Here is a 12,530-nt window from a genome sequence, read left to right as displayed (position 1 = left end):
TTCATTGAGATACATTTTGTCACTATCGACCAGTGTTGCACTGGATAGCAAATCAGCACGGAAATCAATACAGAAAATTGAAATGGGAGAAATGCATTATGGGAAGTGCAAGATATCTTCTCTGTGTATGGGCACTACTGCATTTCTTACAGTTCCTGTGATTGGTTACATTGCTGTGTATATAACTGCCTTTCTTACAGTGCCTGTGATTGGTTACATTGCTGTGTATATAACTGCCTTTCTTACAGTGCCTGTGATTGGTTACATTGCTGTGTATATAACTGCCTTTCTTACAGTGCATGTGATTGGTTACATTGCACTGCCTTTCTGACAGTGCCTGTGATTGGTTACATTGCTGTGTATATAACTGCCTTTCTTACAGTGCCTGTGATTGGTTACATTGCTGTGTATATAACTGCCTTTCTTACAGTGCCTGTGATTGGTTACATTGCTGTGTATGTAACTACCTTTCTTACAGTGCCTGTGATTGGTTACATTGCTGTGTATATAATTGCCTTTCTTACAGTGCCTGTGATTGGTTACATTGCTGTGTATGTAACTACCTTTCTTACAGTGCCTGTGATTGGTTACATTGCCGAATACATCCAAAAACCTTTCACTGCTAAATTATCAGTAACATTGCCCTTTGCGGACAGATTAAAACAATACAAAAAGCTTGATCACAACTTGCTCTCGGTGAATCACTTGAAGCATGTATTAGATAGGAATGAAATGAATAAGTAACCAATTAAAATAGAGCTTTTAGATTTCTTTTAGAAATACCATGGGGGTTTTGCATTAAAATAGAGCTTTTAGATTTCTTTTAGAATCTAGAGCTTTTAGATTTCTTTGGCCTGAGTGGATCAGGTCATGTCGCATATATGGTTATTAAGAAGTTACAAAGATAAGTATGAGTATGAGAAGAAGTGACCTCTTTTGTATATTTATGAATATTAATGATACTTTTTGCATATGTTTTATTCCTTCACAGTTATGTTAAGGAGTTACAAAGATGAATATGAACATGAGAAGAACGTACGTGAGGAGTTTGGATCCCGTATCGAGGAGCTGGAGAGTTTGCAGAAATCTACAGAGACCAAGAAGCAAGAAACTATAGGCATTCTACAAAATGAAATAGAGGATCTTAAAAGAATCAAGGTACATTGCAGGGTCCTTACCATACATGTACATAAAGAGCAGATACCTTCTATATACCGTATGTTTGCTCTATTTAATACCATGGGGGTTTTGCATTTTCCAAAATGGGGGGGTGGGGTGGCGTTTGTTAGAAGTGAATTTTCAATGAAAAAACTCTTGAAATATAGTGCATGGTGCCCATACTGAGATTACATATTATCGCAATATACTAAGTATCTACATGTATAAGTGCTTTTTTATTCAAGAGTCCTGGGCAAGAATGCAATTTATTTAGACATTAAATTGGATGGAAAGGTAAGCTAGAATTGGATTTGTGATTTGTCCATGCAATTTTGCGATCACGACATGCCAGTTTTAAACTTACTTGTGGTGCTTACATGCTATGGCATGAAAAGGAAAAGGAAGGTCTGTTTTTTTGGGTTTTTTCTCCATCAACTCCTCTTAGACTGCGCTATGACACAACTCCAAAATTGAAAATTTTTAGAATTCAGGTATTTGTGGAATAAAATAATGCCAACAGATGGTATTATTTGTACTGCACCATGGTTTCACACGCATGATGTATGTAATGTTGTCTTACCAAATGACTACAATTGCACGTGGCAATTCATGTAATTTATTGTTTCATTCACCATGCGTGTATAATGAATTACATAATTATAGTAGTTATATAAATTATAGAAGGCCTGACTAAATTTTGTGTGACTACAATAAGGCCTCAGACCATGCTGTAACCATTAGTAAATCACAAACATTTTTTTATTGGACATAACTTGACAAAGGGTCCCTGTAGTAAATCTCTATTGCTTATTCTTCTTTCCCTGTTTATTGATATATTAAGAATTACGATTAAGCATCATTAATTTGATCTCGTGCGCTAGTTGTAATGTTCCAGTGTATGATGCGTAAGCCTCTTCCTCTGTTTGTATGATTATATTAGGCTGGCGGGTAAGCATCATTAATTGATCTCCTACACTGGTGTGTATTATTATATGTGTTGTTTGTACTGTTCACCCTTGACTGCTCATATCCATAAGTACCAGACTTGAGTCCTGTTTATCAGGGACAGTCTGTGTAGCTCAGTGGATAGATCGCTCGCCCAACAAGCGAGAGGTCTGGGGTTCTAGTCCCCGCACAGGTATATCTCTGGTATATCCGAATGACAAAGTCCACTTTTTTCTGTAAAAACGTTGAAAATAAGCTCTAAAATCACAAAAGGCCCGCTTATGAGCATATCGCCCTTCCCTCGTATCAATGTCTATCTCCCTATTTTGCTTCCTCCTGCCCCCCATGATCAGTCTCCCCACTCGGTACCTACTCTCTCCTCTCGAGTTCTTCTCTTTCTAGTCTTTCCGTCTCTCCTCTCCTCTCTTTCTTCCTCACCCCCCTCCCACTCTCGCTTGTTCAGTCTCAACTTAAGTATCTCCCTCCCTCCCTCCCCCTCGCGAAATTTATGACTGAAAATAAGCTCTGCAAAAATAAACTAAAATAAATTTAAAATAAACCCGGGGCCCGAGTCTGCATATAGGCCCAACCAATTATCAGATTAGCTTGCCATGAATAGAATAAATTATCTTTGCTCCAATGCAATTCTTTTGTATTGCATTTCAATGTAAAACATGTTTACTAAATCACCACTTATCGTGCCTCATTGGGAGATATTTGACTATTTTAGGCGCTCGTTTCATCGCCAATATGAAAGACTTTTGCTTATAACTTGGCAACATGGTTAGTATATATTTCAATGCAAGACTTTTTTTACGAATCACTAGACGTAAGTGCATATACACCAAACACATGTCAATTGAAGCCGTACAATTTACCGCAAATTTAGGACCGTAAAATTTAGACTCTTCTTTTGTCTAGATTGGCACCCAACCGCACATCTCAAGGTTTTATGTAAAAAATCAATATAACTTACCAAAACGAAAACTGAAATTCACGAGCTTCAAATTTTCAGTAACTAACAAAAGGCTAGAATAAAAGATTGGTCATACCTGGGAGACTACCACTTCATAATAACAATGACTTACAAAAACTATTACGGATACGGAAACAGAAACTGAAAAGATAAAACGACGGTATGTTTCCATTTGTAACTTCATGTTTAAATGTGCTAGTGTGCGATGCGTAATTCTTCTTTCCCCTGTGTATTGCTTACTTTAGTCATCCCATTGCATCTAATCATGAAGCCCCTGTGGCCAAGTGGTTAAGGCGCTGGTCTCGTAAACCAGAGATCCTGGGTTCAATTCCCTGGTGGGATCACTTTTCCTTATTTCCTCCTTTAATAATGCCTTGACAGCAAAACAGATAAGATTTCATCATAGTTTGCCTACTACTGTCAAAAAAGCCACTGTTTTCATGTAACATTCCTCTTCGTTTGTTTTCAGTCCAAGCTTGAGAAAGATCAGAGAGAGTCTAAGAATAAATTACAGTCATTACAATATGAGTTAGACAACAGTGAAGCAGTTCAGAGGGACTTTGTTAGGCTATCACAATCATTGCAGGTAGGAATACAGTCATTACAATATGAGTTAGACAACAGTGAAGCATTGCAGAGGGACTTTGTTAGGTTATCACAATCATTGCAGGTAGGAATGCAGTCATTACAATATGAGTTAGACAACAGTGAAGCATTGCAGAAGGACTTGGTTAGGTTATCACAATCATTGCAGGTAGGAATGCAGTCATTACAATATGAGTTAGACAACAGTGAAGCAGTGCAGAAGGACTTTGTTAGGTTATCACAACCATTGCAGGTAGGAATGCAGTCATTACAATATGAGTTAGACAACAGTGAAGCAGTGCAGAGGGACTTTGTTAGGCTATCACAATCATTGCAGGTAGGAATACAGTCATTATAATATGAGTTAGACAACAGTGAAGCATTGCAGAAGGACTTGGTTAGGTTATCACAATCATTGCAGGTAGGAATACAGTCATTACAATATGAGTTAGACAACAGTGAAGCAGTTCAGAGGGACTTTGTTAGGCTATCACAATCATTGCAGGTAGGAATGCAGTCATTACAATATGAGTTAGACAACAGTGAAGCAGTGCAGAAGGACTTGGTTAGGTTATCACAATCATTGCAGGTAGGAATACAGTCATTACAATATGAGTTAGACAACAGTGAAGCATTGCAGAAGGACTTGGTTAGGTTATCACAATCATTGCAGGTTGGAATACAGTCATTACAATATGAGTTAGACAACAGTGAAGCATTGCAGAAGGACTTGGTTAGGTTATCACAATCATTGCAGGTAGGAATACAGTCATTACAATATGAGTTAGACAACAGTGAAGCAGTTCAGAAAGACTTGGTTAGGTTATCACAATCATTGCAGGTTGGAATGCAGTCATTACAATATGAGTTAGACAACAGTGAAGCAGTGCAGTGGGACTTTGTTAGGCTATCACAATCATTGCAGGTAGGAATGCAGTCATTACAATATGAGTTAGACAACAGTGAAGCATTGCAGAAGGACTTGGTTAGGTTATCACAATCATTGCAGGTAGGAATACAGTCATTACAATATGAGTTAGACAACAGTGAAGCAGTGCAGAGGGACTTTGTTAGGCTATCACAATCATTGCAGGTAGGAATGCAGTCATTACAATATGAGTTAGACAACAGTGAAGCAGTGCAGAGGGACTTTGTTAGGCTATCACAATCATTGCAGGTAGGAATACAGTCATTATAATATGAGTTAGACAACAGTGAAGCATTGCAGAAAGACTTGGTTAGGTTATCACAATCATTGCAGGTAGGAATACAGTCATTACAATATGAGTTAGACAACAGTGAAGCAGTGCAGAAGGACTTTGTTAGGCTATCACAATCATTGCAGGTAGGAATACAGTCATTACAATATGAGTTAGACAACAGTGAAGCAGTGCAGAAGGACTTTGTTAGGTTATCACAATCATTGCAGGTAGGAATGCAGTCATTACAATATGAGTTAGACAACAGTGAAGCAGTGCAGAGGGACTTTGTTAGGTTATCACAATCATTGTAGGTAGGAATATAGTCATTACAATATGAGTTAGACAACAGTGAAGCATTGCAGAAGGACTTGGTTAGGTTATCACAATCATTGCAGGTAGGAATACAGTCATTACAATATGAGTTAGACAACAGTGAAGCAGTGCAGAGGGACTTTGTTAGGTTATCACAATCATTGCAGGTAGGAATGCAGTCATTACAATATGAGTTAGACAACAGTGAAGCATTGCAGAAGGACTTGGTTAGGTTATCACAATCATTGCAGGTTGGAATACAGTCATTACAATATGAGTTAGACAACAGTGAAGCATTGCAGAAAGACTTGGTTAGGTTATCACAATCATTGCAGGTAGGAATGCAGTCATTACAATATGAGTTAGACAACAGTGAAGCATTGCAGAAGGACTTGGTTAGGTTATCACAATCATTGCAGGTTGGAATACAGTCATTACAATATGAGTTAGACAACAGTGAAGCAGTGCAGTGGGACTTGGTTAGGTTATCACAATCATTGTAGGTAGGAATATAGTCATTACAATATGAGTTAGACAACAGTGAAGCATTGCAGAAGGACTTGGTTAGGTTATCACAATCATTGCAGGTAGGAATACAGTCATTACAATATGAGTTAGACAACAGTGAAGCAGTGCAGAGGGACTTTGTTAGGTTATCACAATCATTGCAGGTAGGAATGCAGTCATTACAATATGAGTTAGACAACAGTGAAGCATTGCAGAGGGACTTTGTTAGGTTATCACAATCATTGCAGGTAGGAATACAGTCATTACAATATGAGTTAGACAACAGTGAAGCATTGCAGAAAGACTTGGTTAGGTTATCACAATCATTGCAGGTAGGAATGCAGTCATTACAATATGAGTTAGACAACAGTGAAGCATTGCAGAAGGACTTGGTTAGGTTATCACAATCATTGCAGGTTGGAATACAGTCATTACAATATGAGTTAGACAACAGTGAAGCATTGCAGAAAGACTTGGTTAGGTTATCACAATCATTGCAGGTAGGAATGCAGTCATTACAATATGAGTTAGACAACAGTGAAGCATTGCAGAAGGACTTGGTTTAGTTATCACAATCATTGCAGGTAGGAATACAGTCATTACAATATGAGTTAGACAACAGTGAAGCATTGCAGAAGGACTTGGTTTAGTTATCACAATCATTGCAGGTAGGAATACAGTCATTACAATATGAGTTAGACAACAGTGAAGCATTGCAGAAGGACTTGGTTTAGTTATCACAATCATTGCAGGTAGGAATACAGTCATTACAATATGAGTTAGACAACAGTGAAGCAGTGCAGAGGGACTTTGTTAGGTTATCACAATCATTGTAGGTAGGAATATAGTCATTACAATATGAGTTAGACAACAGTGAAGCATTGCAGAAGGACTTTGTTAGGTTATCACAATCATTGTAGGTAGGAATATAGTCATTGCAATATGAGTTAGACAACAGTGAAGCATTGCAGAAGGACTTTGTTAGGTTATCACAATCATTGCAGGTAGGAATACAGTCATTACAATATGAGTTAGACAACAGTGAAGCAGTTCAGAGGGACTTTGTTAGGCTATCACAATCATTGCAGGTAGGAATATAGTCATTACAATATAAATAAAATGAAATAAATGTAGACATATATATTTTTTTGAATCTGCTGATCAGTTTGCATGCTAATCTGCTGATCACCGATTCTGATCCCGATCTGTAAAATGCCCAAAATACCCCCCAAAATACACATCCTACACTCTTTGAGAAATTAATAACCCTCTATAATTGGCGCTTATCAACCTTGATTGATGGCCAATAGTTAAAAAGGAAACAACACATCTGTTTTTATTCATAACGTGTTATGACAGGCTCAACATTTTACGGCAAAATATAATCCATAATATATTCCGACCAATGTCCAAACCAAAATTAATGTAAAAGAACATTGTGATATGTAAAGGTAAGGACACCTGCCCAAATCTTAGTATAAATATTAAGGAATTGCTGGTAATAAAAGCAAGTAAAAACCAGTTGAAACCACCTACCTTGGACAACAACGATTCCGATACAGATCAGATTATGCCAAAGTTGGACTAATTCAGAAGAAACTGATCAGATCGGTTCTACTCTAATAGATAGAGGCTTTACTGAGACTTATTTTCATGTTATTTTGTACTTACTTTTTGATAGGTTCAACTAGAAACATTCGTCAGAAGGATAATGAGGTGCGATGGCAGCATGAGGACGATGCTGAGAAATGTAATGGATGTAAACAAGCATTTGGCAAAAAGAAAAAGGTATGCAATGCATTCATTTGGTATTCCCAGATGCCCAGATTCTTTGAGTAAAATCTTACAATTTTGGCTGACTGATGTTGTCATTTCTAGCTCACTTTTTTGTTAAATCTCATAAGCTTTTTCGTTTGGACCCCGATGTCATCACCTGACGTCACGCCGATGTACACATTGTCTAAACTCGAAGGCTTTACCGAAAAGGTGAATTCTAAATTTGAACTAAGGGTACATTGCTATTTTTGTTCATTTTCAGCAACATTGCAAACACTGTGGTAAAGTCTTCTGTCCAGAATGTGTAACTAAACATGTAGAAAGCGGCCCACGGAGAAGACGTATGCCAGTTTGCAACATCTGTCACACATTACTAGTCAATGAATCGGCACCGTATTTCAGCAAAGAAGCTCCAATGACTTCATAGCACCAGTGTTTCTAGATTTAATTAGACCAGCTAGAGGAGATTGACTTGGTGGGTTTGTAGATATTCCTGTGACTTTTAACTGTTTCCTGTGCCATAGAAACATTAACAATTAAATTGGGCGACCTATTGACATTTAGCCCTGTGGTTTTTGGTCATTCCCGTCCCATAAAAACTAACAATTAAGAGAAAAGTTGGGTAACTTTTTATTGATTTGACTTTTGACCCATGCTTTGTACTGATTTTTTTGGGGGGCAAACCTGGACTGGCTATATTTGGAAGTCAGTCATTAATCCCCATGGGCACTACTGTACATCATCAGCTTCTAAGAACTATTTTGATTGGTTATAAAGGGGGCTATCTCATGTATTGAGCCAATCACAGATATGGTAAATGTATGATTTTGGTTTCATTTTAAAGCTGCTTTTGGTCTTGGCATTTTCTATATGTACTAAACCATCAGGCAAATATGTGAAATGTTTTTGGTTTTATGAGACTTCCACATGGGTACTACCCACCACAATTAAAATTTAAAAAAATAAATGTTGGTATTTATACAGCGCCTTTCACATGTGAATATGTACCAAAGCGCTTTACATTTATTCCGCCGTCGTTAGAATATGTCAGCTGCCATACAATGCCCAAGGCATGCTCATACCTTTAGGCGGCACTCAATGGACAGTATTCATAACAGCTCCCCATTTCACACCTGGGTGGAGAGGAGTAATCGAGATAAAGTGCCTTACTCAAGGGCACAACACGATGGCGTCGCCGGGGCTCGAACCCGCAACCTTCCGATTATGAGTTGTAGCCCGTTCTGCTCGGCCACCGTGCTCCCTTTTCGGCCTCTTAAGAGCTAATTTGATCGGTTACAATGAGGGCTATATCATGTATAGGCCAATTGAAGCCAATTAGCAGGGCTCACATTAATCCCATGGGCATTACCTGCCGCTCAGGGTATTATTCCTTCATTAACCAGACAGAGGCACCATAAGAAAGAAGGTAATGCCCATGGGGATAGGACTTGTGCTTGAAATTGTATCATCAGAGATTGTTGCATGAACCTGTAATGTTAATCTCTCCACATGGGTGTCGACTGCAGACGACAAGCTCATTTTTTTTTAATTTCGAAAATTTCATAATTCTATATTTACATGACTATATTAGAATCAGCATGAAAAATGCATCAAAATGAGTACAAACAAGCCTCTTGATATTTTGAACTAGGGCTTCATATGTTAAAGCCTATGCCTTTAATAGGTTAATTACATGACATAATCATCTGACTGACCAATCACACTTAAGCTTTTAGATCTCATAGCACTTTTAAAATTCATATCCCTGATTGGCTCAACATATGATATAGACCAATTGACATCACTGTTTATCAACAAAGGCGAGGGACTCGTATGTCGATATGCTTGAACGAGCCGCTACACTGTTCAATGGCTTTCTTGTACTATATGAAATGTGGCAGGCGATTTAAAATACATGTGCCCCTAGCAAACTATGATGCGTACGCACACTGCAGGGCAAAGAACAATGAAAATTGCCATAATGCACGCGCATACTGCCGGGCAATGACATCACATGCCAAGTGGTCTATAGGACTCTCTGTAACCAATCATAACAGTTCTTAGTTGCCAATAATTTTGTTGGTAGCGCCTATGTGATTAAAATTATACTTTGTTATTGCTATTTATATATTAGATATTCTTAGATAGGTCAATATTTTATTACTTTTTCCAATTGTTCTTATTCAATAATTATTACCATATGCATTATTTGTTTATGATATTAACCCTATTGGCACAAATGCCTTTTGTACAGCATTTCTGATTGAGCAATTATGATATATTTATCCGAGTGGCCAATTAATTATGCTTCCAAATTGAGAGTCGTATTTAGGGTTTTTGTGGCCGCACAAGCAGCTCTAGGAAGGATTGAGTCTCATCATAAAACTCGTAAGGATTTCTACTCTCTGCGACTTATGGTTAAGGAGATATAGGTCAATCACACAGGGTCAAAATTTAGAAACGCTCTGATTTCTTTTTAAAATAGTCTGAAATTGCCACAAGGATTAAAACATGTATAGTTTGCACTCAGGGATGTAACTACAGGGGACGGTGGTGGGCGGCAGAGAAAATGACAAGTATACAAGATGGGTCAAGGAATCCATTTGGATCCAGAGGCAGGGCACCCAATCTATGAACAGAGTTGATGGCACATTCAAATTAAGCCACCTTTATGATGTATTGATTTCTGGTGATGACAGTGTTACATCAATCAATACCAACAAGAAGTCAACTGGCAACCCAAGCAGATCAGTGCATCATCTGGCTGATGAAAAGAGCAGTCCTTAGCTCTTGAAACGTCCCATACAGTAAGTGTTTCAATTGGACTTGTATAGAAGAAAATGCTGAATTACAGTCCTGATGAACTTAATCAAGAAAGTCAAGAATTTGGTCTACTTTGGCAAAAATTTGCCAATTGTAAGTTTTTTTTCATGAAATCAGAGCATTTTAAAATTTTGACCTTGCATGAATGACATTTGGCGAATTATGTTTTGTAGCTCTATAACTAAAAGTCGCAGCTAGTTGAAACGATACATTTTTAATCTTTGTGACAAGCTGGATAGTTTGATATGTATTTTAAACCCTGGATACTACTGGTCATCTAACAGCATTTCTGATTGGTTGATAACTTGATATGCTCATTTCAATTGCCAATGACTATAGGCTTTAAACTATTTATGGTCAGACTTGCATATGCAGATGATCTTATTAATACCCTCCTTGATTGGTTCAAATTTAGACACAATATTCATTTTGGCCAATCGGCTGGTAGTTCTCATAGGGTTAAGGTAATCCAAGCATTTTTCATTTTGACCCCTGTATTGTTGATTTACCCCTCTCCTGGAGTAAAATATCCCACACTTTTGGGGAGCTCATTTTGTTGTAATTATCTCAAAGAACCGATGTCAACCCTTAATCCTTCCGAGAGTGATGGTTGCCATAGTGATAATGGTTGCCAATTATAGGAGGCTTAACAGTCTAACATGTTGCAAATGGTTGTCTGCATCACATACTGTCATATCTCAAAAGGTTGCCTTGTGTGATTTTTATTATCATCGTTTTATTTCATATTGTTATTTTATATTTCAGCATGCTTCTTTGTTTCATGAATGGACATGAGATTGTAATATTGTGATAATACCTCAAAATTAATATTTTAAGTTAATTTTCTAGATTTATTTTGCCACCATTAGATGACAATAATAAAAAAAAATTCAAAAGTCAGCCTTTTGATATACGTCAGTATTTAAAGCAGATGACAAAATGATTGAAATGTGGTAGAATAAATGATGTTTTCCTATTATGTGCTTGGGCTATTCCAGTTGAAATCCATACACCACCTAGGGCAGGGCTGTTATTTCTTTGTGTGAGACACTGTTGAATGACATACCGAGGCAGTTTGCCGACTACAATGTTCATAATTTGAGCCATGGCGCTCGATAATGTAAAATGTAGGGGGTTGGGACAGCTTTATTTTTACGATGCGTGTGATTTTACATATTTGGCAGCTCTTGGCATGAGATTTACTACCTTGGCGTGAGATTATGCTACCTTGGCGTGAGACCATGAGAAAGTGCCCAAATCTGTGAGACTCGTGCCCAATGCGTGAGAATTGACAGCTCTCTCTATGGAAGACATGTTCTTAATCTTTTCACACATGGGGTGTAGATTTCAAATTTAGCCACTCATTCAGCTAATCCCATTTGAAATTTCCACTCCCCTATGTGGGAGATTAAGGTCATGGCTTCTATAGAGAGTGTATGGATTTCATATGGAGTAGCCCAATTGAAGAATGATTAGTGATCACTTACACTTTCCCTGATTGGTTAATTACATGATATAATCATCTGAGTAACCAATCAGAATAGAGCTTTTAGGCGTTTCCAATATCACATGTCAACTGTACTATTCCATATTTAAATTCATCATAATTACCATTAGAAATGTTTGACTTGTTTTACAATAATTTAAAAAGCTTTGCATTATTACGCGTATGGAAAAGTTTTTGCTAAATTTATAATATTTTGTACACAGAATTTGATGGAGCATTGTTCTAACTGATTCATGAATATGTAATCTCAGTTATGCCACAATTATTTTGGTAATTAACAACTCATGAAATTAAATATCAGTGTATTTATTGTTACCTATATAATATAAAATGATTAGGTGTAGCTTAAAATGCTTTGGGTTTGATACTATAGGATACATAAATTATAAATTTGAAATAAATGGAATTTTTTTTTTACAAAATGTAACAAATGTGTTGCCATATTTATTTACACATCTGGACCAATTTATAGCATCACATATTATTGTGTTCGGGTACAATGGTTCATTACGCAACAAATAAGCCATTTTAAAAGTTGTCCATAGGAGCCAACTTTCCTTAACAAACACTAGAATAGGCCTGGCTTACTAGAGAGTTGTCGCCTATGGACTCCAGATGCTACTTTTGCAATGGGATCTTTATTTTACACAATGAATCATTGTGCCCCAAAAGATGTGTAAGACAAATAAGGCTATACACAAACTATTTTACATTTTGTAAAATGTTGTTTCAGTTTATT

Source organism: Amphiura filiformis, unplaced genomic scaffold, assembly GCF_039555335.1.
Source record: "Amphiura filiformis unplaced genomic scaffold, Afil_fr2py scaffold_42, whole genome shotgun sequence".
In the NCBI taxonomy this organism is placed as follows: Eukaryota; Metazoa; Echinodermata; class Ophiuroidea; order Amphilepidida; family Amphiuridae; genus Amphiura; species Amphiura filiformis.
This window is presented reverse-complemented; position numbering follows the sequence as displayed.